Raw genomic sequence first — 13,130 nt, 5'->3', positions numbered from 1 at the left:
AACAACATGAGGGTGTAATTACTGACAGAATTTTCATTTTTGAGTGAACTAACCCTTTAAGATTATTGTGGGAGTATTTTTGTATTTTCAAAATACTAATTACTTGTATTTTATTTAAATACATTTTTCACATCAGTATTTTGTATTTTATTTTGTTACATTTCATGAGCCAGTATTTGTAGTTTGTAACAAAATAGTTTTTGATGTATTTGTGCCCACCTCTGCTTCATCGGACATCAGATCTATGGTGGCGCACTTCCAAATGCCCACGTCATCCTCACCTAGCACACCGTCTCGCTTCTAGCAGCTGTAAAAACAACCAATACAGACAATCAGTACTGTGATGCACTGTTTATGTGATGCACTGTGTATGGACACAAAACATCTATTAATGCACGTGAAAAATAGTCACATTGACTAAAAATCTTACCCTCTTTCTTCTCGCTCGACTCCGAGCTGAACTCTTCACAGCTTCGGCCTGCAATGCCAGATCTGGTTGTTTGTACCTGAAGCTCCTGCGTACTGTCTCGTAGTACGTCTTACAGGCAGCTGGAAAACATTTAAATGAGAGTGATATGAATAAAAACAACACAAGTCACAGTAAAATGAAACAAGAAGAAAATAGTAAAAGTTACTTACACACAATGTCGTCATGATCAGCGTCATGAAAATCTGGACTTGCAGACATAGCTCCGAGTAAATGTGAGGTTACGCCCTCGGTATGAGGCGAGGTTACTCTGTGAAAACAAAATGTATGATTAAGATCGGTATCTATAACGGATCTATTTTCTTATACAAGAGAATGAAAGCATATTCTTTGAATCTTACCTTTAAAATGTTTGTAAGTTTTTATGAAAGTAAAAAAATAAAAGAATGTAAGATTCTTTTATTTTTATTTTTTTACCTTGCTGCAGTTCGTAGCGCCCACAATTTGTCTCAGAGTTGTGAAGATGGCATACTGCTTCCTGTAAATTACAGGATTATTTACAATTATTAAACAAATAATAGCCATCAATCCCATGACCTCTTGCTTTATGATGAAATCATGAAAAACAGAATATTCTTACATTTCACAAGGCCTGACAAAATACAAAAGTGACCGATGAGATGAATACATACTGGGTGTCAACAGGTCTTTGCTCAGAGGTGCGCTAGCATCTTAAGGGCGAAAAAAACAAAGAATATTAAAAAATGTACAATTATTGAAATCAAACAAAAAGGTAAGAATTGCCACACTCTGCTCTTCTAAGCAAGACTGTCTGAAACATGTCATTAAGCCAATAAAATAAACTAGGGATGTCCCGATCTGGTTTTTTTGCCCTCGAGTCCGAGTCCGAGTCATTTGATTTTGAGTATCTACCGATACCGAGTCCCGATCCGATACTTCTATAATACATAAAAAAAGAATAAAGAAGAGCGAAAAAACAGATCCAGGATGTTCCTTATTTTTTATTTAATTCACCTTATTTTAACATTCAACAACTCTGTTAACAAACAGAGCACTTCTGTGAGGTAGCTTGAACAATCAAGTAATAAATAACATAAATTCTTCACTTTTGGACTTTAGTGCAACAGTAAATATAAAAAAAAGTATAATATATAAACAAATAGCACCTCAACTTAAAATACCCGGCAGGCATGTAAACAAATAAAATATAAAAGTGCCACAGTGTTTGCAAAGCCAGTAATGCGGTGCTTTTAGGAACTGCACTCGTTTCACACTGCACGCGTTAGCAGAGCGTGCAGCGCGTATTTTTTTCGCCGCCCATGTTAACAGAGTAGAGCATTCACACCGCACGCAGAGGTAGCGCGGAGCAGAGCAGAGCAGAACAGCAGTGCCACGATCGTTTCGGCGCCGAGTCTATTTTTGCTGCGCCGCTTATGCTGAATTAAAATGACAATGCATTGATCATGGCCAAAATACACCACAGTTTTATCCAAAAAGTGCATTGATGATATCTATTGTGTTTTAAACAATCAATCAAATGACCAACAGCAATTTAAAAATGTCCAAAAACAAACTTGTTGCCAGAACAATAAAAACAAAGATGAACCAAAAGTTATATAAATGAAATTATTAATAAAATAAGCTTCTTGACAAGTCTTTTCTCTTAAATGTATTTGAAAACGAAAGAAAGCAATGCCAACTTATCCATTATAGAGTACTCTGCTACACACGCCGCGGTTCAGCCGCGCTTGACAAACGCTGCCAGTGTGAAAGCAAAACGCGCGTGTCCTGCTCACCATACGCACTGCTCCTGCGCTGCTTACGCTCTGCTCGCGTGCAGTGTGAAACCGGCGTAACTCTGTGGCACCGCATAACTATAGATGTGTTAAAAAATAATGAGAATATATATACATATATATCCGAGTCCTGATCGGGAGGTAACGTCCGATTCCGATCGAGTCTGAAAACACGTGATCGGGCCCGATTTCCGATCACGTGATCGGATCGGGACATCCCTAAAATAAACTGTTACCAAACTTGATTCTCAAGCAGTAAGTAAAGACCAATTTATAGTTATGCGTCGACCTCCCGCTGTAGCTACAGAGTAGGCTGTGTACATAGCGTACCCTTTAGCACACCCTGACGTGCACCTCTCCCAAAATGTAACAATGCGTCAATTTTACGTGGACGAAGCGCTGTGATTGGTCTAGAACGCCTCCCTCGGGTTTCACAGGCTTCTTTCTGCATGTGTAATTGTGCGTCAACAGGGACAACAATGCAGAAGTATAAATGAAACAGTGTAGCCTATAGCGTAGAGGCTCGGGCTTCGGTCTGACGCAAAAGTATAAATCAGCCTTAAAGGATTAGTTCACCTCAAAATGAAAATTTCCTGATAATTTACTCACACTGAGTGACAAGATATCCATGTCTGTCTTTCCTCAGTGGAAAAGAAATTAAGTTTAAGGAAAACATTTCCATATTTTTAATGGCATATACTTTAATGGCAACCAAAGATCTCAATGTTCCAAGACGGTTCAAATGTCCGTCTCAATGCAGCTTCAGAGTCTCTACACAATCCCAGTCGAGAAATCAGGTTCTTATCTAGCAAAACCATCTGTCATTTTCTAAAATTATATATACACATTTATGTATTTTTTAAACAATTGTTTGTCTTGTGCTAGTCTGCTGGCATTACAGACATTTGAACCTTCTTTGAACATTGGGATTGTTGGTTGCCATTAAAGTCCAATCTCTGTAGAAAAATACTGAAATGTTATTCCTCAAAACTAAATTTATTTTCCACTGAAAAAAGAAATAAAGGTTGGGGCAACAAATAAAGTGAATACTCACTGGAAATTTCCTTGCGCTGAAATCTGGCTGCACATTTCTCCGGGTCAGAGAATAATAATAATAATACATTTTATTTATAGGCGCCTTACATGACACTCAAGGACACCTTACAAACACAATAAAACAATCAACAATAATCAAATACTCATTATTAAACCTTGGATACCAATATTAAAAAAAATAAAAATATTTTCACATAAAAGCCTGCCGAAAAAGATGGGTCTTAAGGCGAGATTTAAAAACATGAAGACTTCCACTGTTTCGCACATCCTGTGGCAGCAGGTTCCATAAATAAGGAGCTGCATAACTAAAAGCTCGGGACCCCATAGAAGTAGTGCGAGTTCTAGGGAGAACAAGTGTGAGTGAAGAAGACGATCTTAAAGTCCGAGAGGGAGTATAAATATGAAGAAGGTCTAATAAGTATGAAGGGGCAAGGTTATTGAGTGCTTTGTAAGTAAGAAGAAGAATTTTTAAATTAGTACGATATTTTACCGGGAGCCAATGCAAGTGTTGTAGTACGGGAGTAATGTGTTCAGGTAGTGGAGTTCTGCTGATGATTCGGGCAGCCGAGTTCTGTACTAGTTGGAGTTTGTTGAGTACCTTTGAAGGCAATCCAAAAAAAAGACTGTTGCAAAAATCAATACGGGACGTAACTAGAGCATGGACTAGAATTGCTGTGCTCTTTACTGAGAGAGCCGGACGAAGTCGATTGATATTGCGTATATGAAAATAAGCAGAGCGAATGACACTGTTTATATGTGCTTCAAATGAGAGAGTACTATCCAAAATGACCCCCAGACTTTTAACTTGTTTAGATATAGAGACTGGTAAATTGTCAATTTTCACAGATGAACATGTAGATTTCGACAAATTGTTTTTTAAGCCAACTAGAAGAATTTCAGTTTTACTGGTGTTAAGTTTAAGAAAATTTGAAGTAAACCATTCTTTAATCTCTGCCAAACAGTCTGAGAGGACAGATGGAGGAAAATTAGCGGAAGGTTTAGAGGACAGATAAAGTTGGGTGTCGTCAGCATATAGGTGGAATTGAATGCCAAACTTCCTAAAAATATTACCAAGATAGACCAAGAATTACCAATAATTCCAATAGACTCCAATCTGTGCAACATAATGCTGTGTGATATAGTATCAAATGCTGCACTTAGATCAAGCAAAATTAGTATAGATAAAAGTCCAGAGTCAGCAGCTAACAATAAGTCATTGGAGATCTTAACTAGTGCAGTCTCAACACTATGGTAAGGACGAAACCCAGATTGAAATTGCTCGTACAGACCATTATGAGACAAATGATTCTGGACTTGAGCTGCAACACACCTTTCCAAAATTTTAGAAAGGAAAGGAAGAGTTGAGATGGGACGAAAATTATCAAAGTTACTTGAATCAGCACCCGGTTTTTTAAGTAAAGGAATTATCACAGCAGTTTTCAATTGAGATGGAACAGTTCCAGAAATAAGTGAAGAGTGTATGATTTCCGTAATTAAAGAAGATAGAGAAGACAAGCAGGCTTTAACCAAATACGTTGGAATAGGATCCAACTGACATGTGGTAGATTTACTCTTATTAATAGTATTGATTACTTCCTCGATGGTTGGAAGTTCAAAACAGGAAAGCATAGAATTAAGAGGTTGATCAGAACAAGGGTTAAATTGACAGCTATCAAGCTTTGTCACAGACATTTGTTGATGAATGTTTTCAATTTTCGTTATGAAAAAAGACAAAAAACTTTCACAGAGATCAGCAGAATATAGATGTGAAGGAAAAGAATCAGGGGGTTTTAAAATATTATTTACCACAGAAAAAAGTGTTCTTGTTTTCCCTTCACCAGAACTAATCACACTGGCAAAGTAATCAGTTTTAGCTGTAGTAAGGGCAACCTTATAGTTTTTCATATGCTCAGAGTACAGTTCTTTATGCACCACAAGTCCAGTCTTGACATATAATCGCTCCAGGCGTCGACCTTTAACTTTTAACATGCGCAGTTCAGGAGTAAACCAAGGAGCAGAGTTGACAAATGAAACCGACCTGGTTTTTAATGGAGCACAGACATCTAAAATCGTTTGCAATCCAGTATTGTAATGTAGAACCAGGTCATCTGGGGTGGAATATTGAACATTGCTACAAAGGTTGGAAAATCCTTCAGCAAAAACCGCAACATCAATGTTTTTTATGTTCCGGAATGAGATGTAGATTATGCTTAAAAACAGGTAACTGAACATTAAACGACACCAGCATATGATCTGAAATGGACAGATCAGAAGTAGTACAATTATGAGGAGTTACACCTGAACAACACACAAGATCCAGGGTATGACCTTTTACATGGGTAGGTGAATTAATAAATTGTTGTAAGCCAAAGCCATCAAGACATGACAATAAATCCCTTGTAGATACACTACCAGTATTATCAATATGAATATTAAAGTCCCCGAGCAGAATCACATTAGGAGACAATGAAGAAAGAAAGGTTAAAAACGCAGTGAGTTCATGTAGAAAAGCAGAGCTGGTCTTAGGAGGGCGATAAACAGTAGCGAGAATCGTAGGAATTGACCCAGTAATTTGCAATGTAGTAGATTCAAATGAGGTGTATTCTGGCATAGATATTTCTGAAACTTTCCATTTATCATTATGTAATATTGCTAAACCCCCACCACGGCCCGATGCACGGGGTTTGCAGATGTAAACATAGCCCGGGGGAGTAGAATGGTTGAGTTGAGAGAAGTCATTACTTTGTTGCCACGTCTCAGTCAGACAGAGAAAGTCAAACTTACGATCCGAGAGCAAATCATACACAACAGGACCTTTGTTTGACAGCGATCGAATATTCCATAATCCAAAAGTAAGATCATTCTTACCGGCTTTAGTGTCAGCTGATCTGGGTAGCTTTGCTAACACACTGTGGTCCGTGGCCCGTGGATTTTTCTTTGAGGGACGAGGGTTGGAAGACCAGAGAGATGGTATTACTCTTGAAGTATCAGATATGTAACCTCGTCGGGACCCCCGATGTATATATTTACGTCGTGGTTGATATGCAATGTCCCGATGAAAGTGTAGAGCAGGATGTGGCTCGCAGAGGCGAAAGCGCAGTTGAAACAGTTCATCCGCTGTGTATTGATGAATTAAAATCACAGGGCGAAAGCCAAAAGAAATGATAAAACAGACGAATGCGATCCAGGAAAGCAATTTAGTGATCTTCATTTTCCACTCTGCGACACAGCTCTGTCTGTGCGACAAACCGAGCCAACAGTCAAACAGCTCAGAAACAACGTTTCCAATGTAGGCAAACTCTGGTTATTATTGCAACTTTGACAATAAAACAGCCGCTACAGCTGAGTAAAAACGTAAAACAGGAATATCAGTAACCTATCTGGAGCAGCGGCAGCCAACGTGCGCCTGCGTTCACTCCGTGATGGGATGATGGGATGTGGCTTCCACAAGACATTCAAAGTTTGACTTAGAGTCTGAAACACATGAGTCAGCCAGTAAGTACGGTCATGTTGCCTATACTAAATTAATAATGAAATACTGGAGTCATTACTACGCTTAATTAAGAGTGAGAAGAACCTACTCATCTTGAATGGACCAAAAAAAGCTAATGTTTTTGTCTCATCTTTCCATAGAACGTTTGAAAAGTAACTGACACTACTGGAACTTCAGACGGGCAGCGTTCTATGGTCAGAGTCTGGTCGTCCCTCTGCCCGTCTGAAGTTCCAGTAGTTTCAGTTCGCTTTTTTTGTCCATTCAAGATGAGTAGGTTCTCACTCTTAATTAAGCGGCTTAAATAACTCTGACCAGCACTGTATATATTTAAAATAGATTATTCACAAGCAGTAAAAAACTACTTGTCTTGAATGGAGTGTGACTTTGTGCAGAGCAATGTTTTGTGCAGGGGGAAAAGTACTTACCAGGAGTGGACATTTCACTGCCAGGACGCTCCACTTGGCTAGACATGGCACAATCTTTATTAGATAAAACACATGAATAAGCCTGTGACTTATGTTGTACACAACACAATATTATGTTTAAGTTGTCATCAGTACTCACCAGTATTGTGCAACTTGCTGGTGTCCTCAATGGGCTGCAGCTTCCTTCGTACATTATTGAATGGGGTATATCTTGACGCTTATACAGAGGTAATGTAAAATAAAATATATAAAGTTAAAGAATTTAATTTTTAAACTGCAATTATAAATTAAGAGAAAACGATTACCCCTGATATTCTCATCCGAATCCAATAATACTGCTAAATAAAAATTAAATCAATCATTTGTATAAAATTTCAGGCCCAATTTGTATCAACCGATTTTATATTTCAAATGTATAAAATATCTGAAAATGAGAATACCATTTCTAACAGAACCCTCCGATTTTTTTTTTTTGTGTGTGTGCTTCCTCGTATCTAATCACCTCATCGTCCTTCTCCTCTGCCTGGTAACGTTGTTACGTTAGGTGTCACATTCACGACGCACATTTATAAATTAGACAATTCACCTTTAAACCCACCTTGCATCATCTGTGAATCCCGTAGCAAGCTGCTATATGGACAAGCTAACTTAGTTAGCAAAGAGCTAAGTTAGCCAGTCAGACTCAGAACTCTATGCCATGCTGCTATCGGTTTACGTGCAGTTTAGTATCCCAAATTGACATATTCTCTCGTGTGCAGCTAAAATAACATGGAAACTGAACATGAACCATGAGCAGCAAGCTAACTTAAAAAAAAAAAAAAAAAGCGCCAAAAGCTAACGAGAAGTTGTTTACACAGAGAGTGCGCGCGCGCGACCGGCTCTCTCTCTCTCTGGTCGTTCTTTTAGTTAAAACATGCGCCCTGTCACAAACGCAGCCGTTCATCTACATTACTCACCGATCAAATAAGACTTTGGCGGGACAAAAATTCACTTTGGCAGGCGCTAAAACAAGTTCAATGCTGGAAAATTCATGCGTGAGTTTGTTAGACTCGCACATAGACAGTATAAGAAATGGACAGAGTCATCTCATTGGAACTCAATTGAGGCAAGTGAAGCCCATTTTCAGCGATTTTTTTAGGACTTCCGTTCCTGACACGCAGACTCACACTGAAGCCCTCATTATGCTTCTGCGTCAACTCCACGGCGTAGCTACGCCGTCACTCCAACGGCGTCGTGACCGTTTTATGGTTCTGCGTCGGGTTGCGTTGCATCGCGGTGCATTTCACCGCCAGAACGCTAGGGGGGTGGTGTGGTTCGCGAATCTCTTTCCTAGTTTGTTTTGGTTCCATGCGCCGGTTCCGCTTTTTCATTTCCGACAATGGCGAGCGAAAGAGAGAGAGTGTTGTTGCAGCTGGAGCTAATCAACGTTGAACAACAAATGATTTTATTGCAAATGTTTAATCGTAGAAGAAAAAGAAGACGTCAGCGAAGGTGGTCTGTACGACCAGTGCACGAAGACAGGGGAAGGATTGGCGAATTTGTTACGGTTGTTCGACCGCTGAGGGACTTGGACGAAGAAATGCACTTTAAGTATTTTCGGATGTCGAAAGGTCGATTTGACGATCTTGTTCATCGTTTAAAGCCGTTAATACAGCATCAGACTACACACAGTATGCCTATTGACCTCGCTCAGAGACTGGCAGTGACTTTAAAGATTTTATCTTCGGGTGCAAACCAACAGATCACCGGGTTGGGCTACAAAATGGGTGCGACCACGGTGTCCCGCATAGTATCGGAGGTCTGCAAAGCGCTGTGGACTGCGCTGCAGCCCGAATTTTTGCCCTGCCCTTCAACCAGCCAGTGGGAAGCTATTGCTTCAGATTTCTGGCGACTTTGGAACTTCCCAAACTGCGTTGGAAGCCTCGACGGGAAACATGTTAACTTGGTTAATTACTTGATATCCATGATGTACCCGTGAACATTGTATTGTAAATAAACAACAAACTTTTTTTCAAAACAAACATTGATTTGATTGATTGAAGTTTATTTCTAGCAACAACAAAAAAAAGAAAAGAATATATATAAATATATACATATACACTACCGGTCAAAAGTTTTAGATCGGTAAGATTTTTAATGTTTTTAAAAGAAGTCTCTTCTGCTCACCAAGGCTGTGTTTATTTGATTAAAAATACAAAGCAAAAACAGTATAATTGTGAAATATTATTACAATTTAAAACAGCTGTTTTCTATGTGACTATACAGTAAAGTGTAATTTATTCCTGTGATCAAAACTGAATTTTCAGAATCATTTCTCCTGTCTTCAGTGTCACAATGATGTATAATCTGACCAATCACAGCCCCTGCGGTCTGCGTCACCGCGACGCGTAGTTACAATTTTTTGGAGGTGCACGTCAAGCTACGGCGGAGGGGTCGCGTCGAGGTTCGCGTCGACGCAGAGGGGTCCGCGGGGGTACGCCGTCGATTCGACGCAGAAGCATAAAACAGGCTTGAGCTTGACGATGTAGATGTGACGTGAGCAACCCGTCTGTCTTCTAGTGGCTGTGGCATGAGAAATCTGAATCATTCCCTTCCGAATCTTGCAGAGACGGAGAGTGTGAGTAGGAGGTGTCCATGAGCTAGGAGCAGGAGAAACTTTAGCTAGGTATTCTGATTAATTATTTTGTCACTTTGCCTCCACGTCTCCCCGATTGCCCGCGAGCTTCTCCTCCCGTCAATACGGTAATCTCTCTACTGTGCGACAGAGAGTCACGTGGTTATGACGCAATCGTTAGCCTACTTTTACAAAAACTGTTTTTTACGGGGCCATAACGTAAGCTACAAGGTAATGGAGCATTTTATACATTGTCGTGTTTCTTTAGAAATAAATAATGGACAAATGGAGTCTTTAAACGCCTCAGATGTAAAGTTATTCACTGTCAAAGTGACGCCAAAATGAATGGGAGTCAATGGGATGCTAACAGCAGGTGAAGTTCTGCTACAAGATGGTGGCACGCGGCCGGCTTCAACTTCCGGTCGACTTCATTCCCGCTTGGGGACTCGCACGGTAGCCAGGCAAATGGCGAGATCAGCTGTTGTTGACGCTTCTTCTTCTTCTTCTGTTTATTTGGCGGTTGGCAAACAACGAATGGTGTGCATTACCGCCACCTTCTGAAAAGGAGTGTGGATCTGGACTACTTACTCTCTATAAAAAAAAAAAAAAAATTTATATTCTCCTTAGTAGACCCGTTTCTCTTAAGAAAAGGAACAGATAGCTGTAGCATGTTTCTTCAGACGGTCTCTGTAATAACCCTCTAATCCTTAAGGGTATATGTTCAGCTTCAAGACACCTAAGTAACTTCTGCCTCTCATACTGGTACTTATTACAGGATTCTATCACATGCTCTATAGTTTCTTGAGTATTGCAATCACTACACGTGCCATCAGCATGTTTTTTCATTAAAAACAAGGTGCTGTTCAAACCTGTATGGCCTAGCCTCATCCTAGAGATCACATCTTCTTCCTGAGTATTCCTATGTACGTTTCTGCACCCTCCCACATTCTTTTGAATATTGTAAAAGTGTCTACCAGTTGGTTCACTGTCCCACAACTTCTGCCACTTTCCTCTCAGTTTATCCTTAACAATACTCTTAATTTCAGCCTTACTGTATTTAATTTCCATATCAATATTACTAGATCGCTCTGTAGCTTTCTTAGCATACTGATCTGCCAACTCATTCCCTGTAATGGGCCTTTCACACAGGACGCGGTATGCGCGGCGCCTGCCGCTGGGTTCAGCGTTGCCCTTCAGATACAACGCGATTTGCGCTGCGCTATGACGTAGGCGGAGTTTTAAAATCTTTTAGCGGGAGCTCTATTACGTCTGTTGTTCCTCCTTTCGGTCAGCTGTCCCGTTCTAAGAAGCGAGCGATAGCACTAGTCCTGCTAATGAGAATAAAGAGAGAAGCAATGAAGAAGAGGTTGTGGGTGCATGAAACCCTCAGGTCCAGAGGACAATTCGGTGAATTCAGGCTAGCAAAGGAGCTCCGTTTCCACAGCGACCGGTTCCAGGTGTACTTTCGCCTCAGTAGGGAACAGTTCGACAGTTTGCTGGGCAGAGTTGGACCCAGAATCTCAAGGATCCAGACAAGCTACAGAGAGCCAATTTCTTCAACAGAACGTCTGGCAATTTGTCTGAGGTGGGTGATTTATATTAAAATAAAATTTCATTACACCAGTTTCTTAATTGGAGGTAGTTAAAGGTTTTTTGCTGTTTTAATAAATTTTAGATACCTGGCAACTGGTGACTCCTACACCACCATTGCCTCTAGTTACAGAGTGGGCATCTCCACTGTGGCAGGCATTGTGCCAGAGGTGTGCAAGGCCATTTGGGATAGCCTGGTTGATGAGTTTCTGCCTGTACCAAAGACTGCTGATTGGCAGGAGATCGCCATTGGATTCAAGGAGAGGTGGAACTTCCCCAACTGTGTGGGTGCAATAGATGGGAAGCATGTGGTAATCCAGGCACCACATAATTCAGGCTCCCAGTACTTCAACTACAAGGGTACATATTCTATTGTACTTCTGGCGGTTGTGGATGCAAGGTATCTTTTTAGGGTAGTGGATGTTGGAGCTTTTGGTCGGAACAGTGACGGAGGGACCCTTGCTGCCTCTGCTTTTGGACAAGCACTGCGGGAAGAGAAGCTCCATCTCCCAGAAGATGCTCCTCTCCCAGGTGCTGATCACCTGGGGCCCATGCCTCATGTCTTTGTGGGTGATGAGGCTTTTCCCCTTAGGTAAGTTAAATTGATTGCATATATATATATACTATCAGTGATCCGTCAGTTTTGTGTATTGTTTACACCACTAAAATATATATATATATTTTAGTGGTGTAAACAATACACAAAACTGACGGATCAGTTATAGTATTAAATATTATTCCAGTGTAAATCAGCTGTTTTCTATGTGAATATAATAGTAAAGTGTAATTTATTCCTGTGATCAAAGCTGAATTTTCAGCATCATTACTCTAGTCTTCAGTGTCACATGATCCTTCACAAATCAGTATTATACGAGGATTTGATGCTCAAGAAATTTTTTATTTCAGGATTCTTTTATGAATAGGAAGTTCAAAAGAACAGCATTTATCTGAAATAGAAAGCTTTTGTAAAATTAAACTCTACCGCTCAACGGTTTGGGGTCAGTAAGAATTTTTATTTTTGGGGGGAAATAAATAAAATAAATCCGCACTTTTATTCATCAAGGATGAATTAAATTGATCACAAGTCACAGTAAATACATTTATAATGTTACAAAAGATTCTATTTCAGATAAATGCTGTTATTTTGAACTTTCCATTCATAAAAGAATCCTGAAATAAAAATGTAAATAACGGTTTTCAACAGTGATAATAATCATAAATGTTTCTTGAGCATCAAATCATCATAAAATACTGATTTGTGAAGGATCATGTGACATGTTACCTTATATACGAGTATAGATTATACATATAATACTACATTTTTTTTTATTTATACATTTTTTTTTGTTTATACATACATTCATACACATAATTTTAAAATGTTTCATTCTTGGTTTAATAACATTCAACTGTAGCCTGTATTTATAAATGGCGTTTTTCCTTCTCACTTTATTACAAGGAGGAATGTGCTGAGTCCCTATCCTGGAAGAAACCTCTCCCAACCAAAGAGGATCTTTAACTACCGCCTTTCACGAGCCAGAAGAGTAGTTGAGAATGCCTTTGGGATTCTTGCTGCACAATGGAGAATCTACCACCGGGTGATTGGAGTGAGCTCTGCAAATGTGGATGCTATTGTGAAAGCAACAGTGGTCCTTCATAACTTCCAGAGGTGGAACTCCACAGTAGAAGTCCCAGTAGATGAACATCA

General features: G+C 39.7%; 1 long non-coding RNA gene across 5 annotated transcripts; it reads right to left on the bottom strand.

Annotated features, from left to right (window-relative positions):
• Nucleotides 1-223: 223 nt before the first annotated feature.
• On the bottom strand, nucleotides 224-8,235 carry LOC309504362. 5 transcript variants are annotated; one of them, XR_014208063.1, is made up of 7 exons: nucleotides 7,358-8,235; nucleotides 7,219-7,272; nucleotides 1,120-1,158; nucleotides 905-965; nucleotides 644-737; nucleotides 431-549; nucleotides 224-307 (listed from the first exon to the last, which is right to left on the bottom strand). It is a non-coding gene; the product is annotated as an uncharacterized lncRNA (long non-coding RNA). The 5 variants fall into 5 exon arrangements; XR_014208064.1 differs by having other exon boundaries at nucleotides 644-965; nucleotides 7,358-7,553; nucleotides 7,659-8,235; XR_014208062.1 differs by having other exon boundaries at nucleotides 644-965.
• Nucleotides 8,236-13,130: the final 4,895 nt, after the last annotated feature.

Source organism: Leuciscus leuciscus (genome assembly GCF_965113295.1).
Source record: "Leuciscus leuciscus genome assembly, chromosome: 8".
NCBI classification, from domain to species: domain Eukaryota; kingdom Metazoa; phylum Chordata; class Actinopteri; order Cypriniformes; family Leuciscidae; genus Leuciscus; species Leuciscus leuciscus.
Note: the sequence above shows the minus strand (reverse complement) of the source record. Positions and strands in the feature narration are given on the sequence as shown.